Below are 7,803 nucleotides of genomic sequence, written 5' to 3' on the forward strand. Positions count from 1 at the left end.
GATCCTCCGCCAATCAGCACAGTGGACATGGTTGATGTTAGAACTACTGTCTATATTATATTATGACCGACCAGCTATATCTACTGTCTTTATTATATTATGACAGACCAGCTAGATCTACTGTCTCTATTTTTTATGAAGGACCAGCTAGAACTACTGTCTCTATTATCTTATGACAGACCAGCTAGATCTACTGTCTCTATTATATTATGACAGACCAGCTAGATCGACTGTCTTTATTATATTATGACACACCAGCGAGATCTACTGTCTCTATTATATTAAGACAGCCCAGCTAGATCGACTGTCTTTATTATATTATGACAAATCAGCTAGATTTACTGTCTCAATTATATTATGAACGACCAGCTAGAACTACTGTCTCTATTATATTATGACAGACCAGCTAGATCTACTGTCTCTATTATATTATGACAGACCAGCTAGATCTACTGTCTCTATTATATTATGATTGACCAGCGAGATCTACTGTCTCTATTTTTTATGAAGGACCAGCTAGATCAACTGTCTCTATTATATTATGACAGACCAGCTAGATCGACTGTCTTTATTATATTATGACAAATCAGCTAGATTTACTGTCTCGATTATATTATGAACGACCAGCTAGAAGTACTGTCTCTATTATATTATGACAGACCAGCTAGATCTACTGTCTCTATTATATTATGATTGACCAGCGAGATCTCCTTTCTCTATTACATTATGACAGACCATCTAGATCTACAGTCTCTATTATGTTATGACAGACCAGCAAGATCTATTCTCTATTATATTATGACAGACCTAATAGATTTACTGTCTCTACTATATTATGACATAAAGGCTACATCTATTATCTCTATTATATTATGCCAGACCAGCTAGATCTATTGCACGTTTTCTATTATCACAGACCAGCTAGATCTACTGTCTCTAGAATATTATGACAGACAAGCTAGATCTACTGTCTCTACTATATCATGACAGAGCAGCTACATCTTCTGTTTCTATTATGTTATGACAGAGCAGCTAGATCTACTGTCTCTATTGTGTTTTGACAGACAAGCTAGATCTACTGTCTCTATATAATATCACAGACCTGTTAAATCTACTGTCTCTATTGTATTATGACAGACCAGCAAGATCTACTGTCTCTATTATATTATGACAGACCAGCTAGATGTACTGTCTATATTATGTTATGGCAGATCATCTAGATCTACTGTCTGTATTATATTATGACAGACCAGCTAGATCTACTCTCTCAATTATATTATGGGAGATCAGCTACATCTACTGTCTCTATTATATTATGACACACCAGCGAGATCTACTGTCTCCTTTATAATTTGACAGACCAGCTAGATCTACTGTCTCTATTATAATTCGACAGACCAGCTAGATCTACTCTCTCAATTATATTATGACAGGCCAGCTAGATTTACTGTATCTTTTATATTATGACAGACCAGCTAGATCTACTATAATATGACAGTCCAGCTACATCTACTGTCTCTATTATAATTTGACAGACCAGCTAGATCTACTCTCTCAATTATATTATGACAGGCCAGCGAGATCTACTGTCTCCTTTATAATTTGACAGACCAGCTAGATCTACTCTCTCTATTATATTATGACAGACCAGCTCGATCTAATGTTTCTATTATATTATGAAGGACCATCTAGATCTACTGTCTCTATTATATTATGACACACCAGCTAGATCTATTGTCTCTATTATATTATGACAGACCAGCTAGATCTACTGTCTCTATTATATTATGAAAGATCAGCTAGATCTAATGTTTCTATTATATTATGAAGGACCATCTAGATCTACTGTCTCTATTATAATATGACAGACCAGCTAGATCTACTGTCTCTATTATATTATGACAGACCAGCTAGATTTACTGTCTCTATTATATTATGACACACCAGCTAGATCTACTGTCTCCTTTATAATTTGACAGACCAGCTAGATCTACTGTCTCTATTATATTATGACAGACCAGCTAGATCTACTGTCTCTATTATATTATGACAGACCAGCTAGATCTAATGTTTCTATTATATTATGAAGGACCATCTAGATCTACTGTCTCTATTATAATATGACAGACCAGCTTGATCTATTGTCTCTATTATGATATGACAGATCAGCTAGATCTACTGTCTCTATTATAATATGACAGACCAGCTAGATCTAATGTTTCTATTATATTATGAAGGACAATCTAGATCTACTGTCTCTATTATAATATGACAGACCAGCTAGATCTACTGTCTCTATTATATTATGACAGACCAGCTAGATTTACTGTCTCTATTATATTATGACACACCAGCTAGATCTACTGTCTCTATTATATTATGACCGACCAGCTATATCTACTGTCTTTATTATATTACGACAGACCACCTAGATCTACTGTCTCTATTTTTTATGAAGGACCAGCTAGAACTACTGTCTCTATTTTATTATGACAGACCAGCTAGATCTACTGTCTCTTATTATATTATGACAGACCAGCTAGATCGACTGTCTTTATTATATTATGACAGACCAGGAAGATCTACTGTCTCTATTATAATATTACAGACCAGCTAGATCTACTGTCTCTATTAAATTATGACAGACCAGCTAGATTTACTGTCTCTAATATATTATGACAGACCAGCTAGATCTACTGTCTCTATTATATTATGACAGACCAGCTAGATCTACTATCTCTATGTTATGAAGGTCCAGCTATATCTACTGCCTCTATTATATTATGACAGACCAGCTAAATCTACTGTCTCTATCATAATATGACAGACCAGCTTGATCAACTGTCTCTATTATATTATGACACACCAGCTAGATCTCTCCTTTATAATTTGACAGACCAGCTACAGTGGGGCTAAAAAGTATTTAGTCAGCCACTAATCGTGCAAGTTCTCCCACTTAAAAAGATGAGAGGCCTGTAATTTCCATCATAGGTACACTTCAACTATGACAGACAAAATGAGGGGGAGAAAATCCAGAAAATCACATTGTAGGATTTTAAATTTATTTATTTGCAAATTAAGTATTTGGTCACCTACAAACAAGCAAGATTTCTGGCTCTCACAGACCTGTAACTTCTTCTTTAAGAGGCTCCTCTGTCCTCCACTCGTTACCTGTATTAAGAGCACCACAGTATATAAGACACCTGTCCACAACCTCAAACAGTCACACTCCAAACTTCACATTGGCCAAGACCAAAGAGCTGTCAAAGGACACCAGAAACAAAATTGTAGACCTGCACCAGGCTGGGAAGACTGAATCTGCAATAGGTAAGCAGCTTGGTTTGAAGAAATCAACTGTGGGAGCAATTATTAGGAAATGGAAGACATACAAGACCACTGATAATCTCCCTCGATCTAGGGCTCCATGCAAAATCTCACCCCGTGGGGTCAAAATGATCACAAGAACGGTGAGCAAAAATCCCAGAATCACACGGGGACCTAGTGAATGAGAATGACCTGCAGAGAGCCGGGACCAAAGTAACAAAGCCTACCATCAGTAACACACTACGCCCGCCAGGAACTCAAATCCTTCAGTGCCAGACGTGTTCCCCTGCTTAAGCCAGTACATGTCCAGGCCCGTCTGAAGTTTTCAGAGACCATTTGGATGATCCAGAAGAAGATTGGGAGAATGTCATATGGTAAGATGAAACCAAAATATAACCTTTTGGTAAAAAAAACTCAACTCGTCGTGTTTGGAGGACAAAGAATGCTGAGTTGCATCCAAAGCACGCCATACCTACTGTGAAGCATGGGGTGGAAACATCATGCTTTGGGGCTGTTTTTCTGCAAATGGACCAGGACGACTGATCCGTGTAAAGGAAAGAATGAATGGGGCCATGTATCGTGAGATTTTGAGTGAAAACCTCCTTCCATCAGCAACGTGGCTGGGTCTTTCAGCATGACAATGATCCCAAACAAACCGCCCGGGCAACGTATGAGTGGCTTCGTAAGAAGCATTTCAAGGTCCTGGAGTGGCCTTGCCAGTCTCCAGATCTCAACCTCATAGAAAATCTTTGGAGGGAGTTGAAAGTCCGTGTTGCCCAGCAACAGCCCCAAAACATCACTGCTCTAGAGGAGATCTGCATGGAGGAATGGGTCAAAATACCAGCAACAGTGTGAGAAAACCTTGTGAAGACTTACAGAAAACGTTTGACCTCTGTCAAATAAAATAAAATAAAATAAAATTTAATTTGTCACATACACATGGTTAGCAGATGTTAATGCGAGTGTAGCGAAATGCTTGTGCTTCTAGTTCCGACAATGCAGTAATAACCAACACGTAATCTAACTAACAATTCCTAAACTACTGTCTTATACACAGTGTAAGGGGATAAAGAACATGTACATAAGGATATATGAATGAGTGATGGTACAAAGCAGCATAGGCAAGATACAGTCGATGGTATCGAGTACAGTATATACATATAAGATGAGTATGTAAATAAAGTGGCATAGTTAAAGTGGCTAGTGAGTACAGTATATACGTATGCTTATGAGATGAATAATGTAGGGTAAGTAACATTATATAAGGTAGCATTGTTTATAGTGGCTAGTGATATATTTACATCATTCCCATCAATTCCCATTATTAAAGTGGCTGGAGTTGAGTCAGTGTCAGTGTGTTGGCAGCGGCCACTCAATGTTAGTGGTGGCTGTTTAACAGTCTGATGGCCTTGAGATAGAAGCTGTTTTTCAGTCTCTCGGTCCCAGCTTTGATGCAACTGTACTGACCTCGCCTTCTGGATGATAGCGGGGTGAACAGGCAGTGGCTCGGGTGGTTGATGTCCTTGATGATCTTTATGGCCTGCCTGTAACATCGGGTCGTGTAGGTGTCCTGGAGGGCAGGCAGTTTGCCCCCGGTGATGCGTTGTGCAGACCTCAACACCCTCTGGAGAGCCTTACGGTTGAGGGCGGAGCAGTTGCCGTACCAGGCGGTGATACAGCCCGCCAGGATGCTCTCGATTGTGCATCTGTAGAAGTTTGTGAGTGCTTTTGGTGACAAGCCGAATTTCTTCAGCCTCCTGAGGTTGAAGAGGCGCTGCTGCGCCTTCTTCACGATGCTGTCTGTGTGAGTGGACCAATTCAGTTTGTCTGTGATGTGTATGCCCGAGGAACTTAAAACTTGCTACCCTCTCCACTACTGTTCCATCGATGTGGATAGGGGGGTGTTCCCTCTGCTGTTTCCTGAAGTCCACAATCGGCTCCTGAGTTTTGTTGACGTTGAGTGTGAGGTTATTTTCCTGACGCCCTCACCTCCTCCCTGTAGGCCGTCTCGTTGTTGTTGGTAATCAAGCCTACCACTGTTGTGTCGTCCCATAAACTTGATGATTGAGTTGGAGGCGTGCGTGGCCACGCAGTCGTGGGTGAACAGGGAGTACAGGAGAGGGCTCAGAACGCACCCTTGTGGGGCCCCAGTGTTGAGGATCAGAGGGAGGGAGATGTTGTTACCTACCCCTCACCACCTGGGGCAGCCCGTCAGGAAGTCCAGTACCCAGTTGCACAGGGCGGGGTCGAGACCCAGGGTCTCGAGCTTGATGACGAGCTTGGAGGGTACTATGGTGTTGAATGCCGAGCTGTAGTCGATGAACAGCATTCTCACATAGGTATTCCTCTTATCCAGATGGGTTAGGGCAGTGTGCAGTGTGGTTGAGATTGCATCGTCTGTGGACCTATTTGGGCAGTAAGCAAATTGGAGTGGGTCTAGTGTGTCAGGTAGGGTGGAGGTGAAAGCACTTCATGATGACGGAAGTGAGTGCTACGGGGCGGTAGTCGTTTAGATCAGTTACCTTAGCTTTCTTGGGAACAGGATCAATGGTGGCCCTCTTGAAGCATGTGGGAACAGCAGACTGGTATAGGGATTGATTGAATATGTCCGTAAACACACCGGCCAGCTGGTCTGCGCATGCTCTGAGGGCACGGCTGGGGATGCCGTCTGGGCCTGCAGCCCTGCGAGGGTTAACACGTTTAAATGTCTTACTCACCTCGGCTGCAGTGAAGGAGAGACCGCATGTTTTCGTTGCAGGCCGTGTCAGTGGCACTGTATTGTCCTCAAGCGGGCAAAAAAGTTACTTAGTCTGCCTGGGAGCAAGACATCCTGGTCCGTGACTGGGCTGGATTTCTTCCTGTAGTCCGTGATTGACTGTAGACCCTGCCACATGCCTCTTGTGTCTGAGCCGTTGAATTGAGATTCTACTTTGTCTCTGTACTGACGCTTAGCTTGTTTGATAGCCTTGCGGAGGGAATAGCTGCACTGTTTGTATTCGGTCATGTTACCAGACACCTTGCCTGATTAAAAGCAGTGGTTTGCTTTCAGTTTCACGCGAATGCTGCCATCAATCACGGTTTCTGGTTAGGGAATGTTTTAATCGTTGCTATGGAACGACATATTCAACGCACGTTCTAATGAACTCGCACCGAATCAGCGTATTCGTCAATGTTGTTATCTGGCCTTGTCTGAAACATATCCCAGTCCACGTGATGGAAGCAATCTTGGAGTGTGGAGTCAGCTTGGTCGGACCAGCGTTGGACAGACCTCAGCGTGGGAGCCTCTAGTTTTAGTTTCTGTCTGTAGGCAGGGATCAGCAAAATGGAGTCGTGGTCAGCTTTTCGAAGGGGGGCGGGGCAGGGCCTTATATGCGTCGCGGAAGTTAGAGTAACAATGATCCAAGGTTTTTTCACCCTGGTTGCGCAATCGATATGCTGATAAAATTTAGGGAGTCTTGTTTTCAGATTAGCCTTGTTAAAATCCCCAGCAACAATGAATGCAGCCTCCCGGATGAATGGTTTCAGTTTGCAAAGAGTTAAATAAAGTTTGTTCAGAGCCATCGATGTGTCTGCTTGGGGGATATATACGGCTGTGATTATAATCGAAGAGAATTCTCTTGGTAGATAATGCGGTCTACATTTGATTGTGAGGAATTCTAAATCAGGTGAACAGAAGGATTTGAGTTCCTGTATGTTTCTTTCATCACACCATGTCTCGTTAGCCATAAGGCATACGCCCCCGCCCCTCTTCTTACCAGAAAGGTGTTTGTTTCTGTCGGCGAGATGCGTGGAGAAACCCGTTGGCTGCACCGCTTCGGATAACGTCTCTCCAGTGAGCCATGTTTCCGTGAAGCACAGAACGTTACAGTCTCTGATGTCCCTCTGGAATGCTACCCTTGCTCGGAATTCATCAACCTTGTTGTCAAGAGACTGGACATTGGCAAGAAGAATGCTAGCGAGTGGTGCACGATGTGCCCGTGTCCGGAGTCTGACCATAAGACCGCTACGTTTCCCTCTTTTACGAAGTCGTTTTTTGGGGTCGCTGCATATTCTTGGTCGTACTGATGGTGAGTTGACGCTGATCTTATATTCAGTAGTTCTTCTCGACTGTATGTAATGAAACCTAAGATGACCTGGGGTACTAATGTAAGAAATAACACGTAAAAAAACAAAAAACTGCATAGTTTCCTAGGAATGCGAAGCGAGGCGGCCATCTCTGTCGGCGCCAGAGTGTTCATTGCCAACAAAGGGTATATAACAAAGTATTGAGATAAAATTTTGTTATTAACCAAATACTTATTTCCACCATAATTTGCAGTAGATATAGCTGGTCTGTCATAATATAAAATAGACAATATATCTAGCTGGTCTGTCATAATATAATAGAGACAGTAGATCTTGCTGGTCTGTCATAATATAATAGAGACAATAGATCTAGCTGGTCTGTCAAATTATAATAGAGACAGTAGATCTAGCTGG

At 42.0% G+C, this 7,803-nt stretch overlaps 1 long non-coding RNA gene across 1 annotated transcript in view; it reads right to left on the reverse strand.

The window, feature by feature from the left end:
• Positions 1 to 7,368, reverse strand: part of LOC127907575 (uncharacterized) — a 93,173-nt gene extending 85,805 nt beyond the window's left edge. Inside the window, exon 1 of the long non-coding RNA XR_008064969.1 lies at positions 7,240 to 7,368. This is a non-coding gene — a long non-coding RNA (uncharacterized LOC127907575). The remainder of the gene's footprint in view (positions 1 to 7,239) is intronic.
• Between the last annotated feature and the right edge of the window lie 435 nt (positions 7,369 to 7,803).

The sequence above is a fragment of the Oncorhynchus keta genome, chromosome 15 (genome assembly GCF_023373465.1).
Source record: "Oncorhynchus keta strain PuntledgeMale-10-30-2019 chromosome 15, Oket_V2, whole genome shotgun sequence".
In the NCBI taxonomy this organism is placed as follows: Eukaryota; Metazoa; Chordata; class Actinopteri; order Salmoniformes; family Salmonidae; genus Oncorhynchus; species Oncorhynchus keta.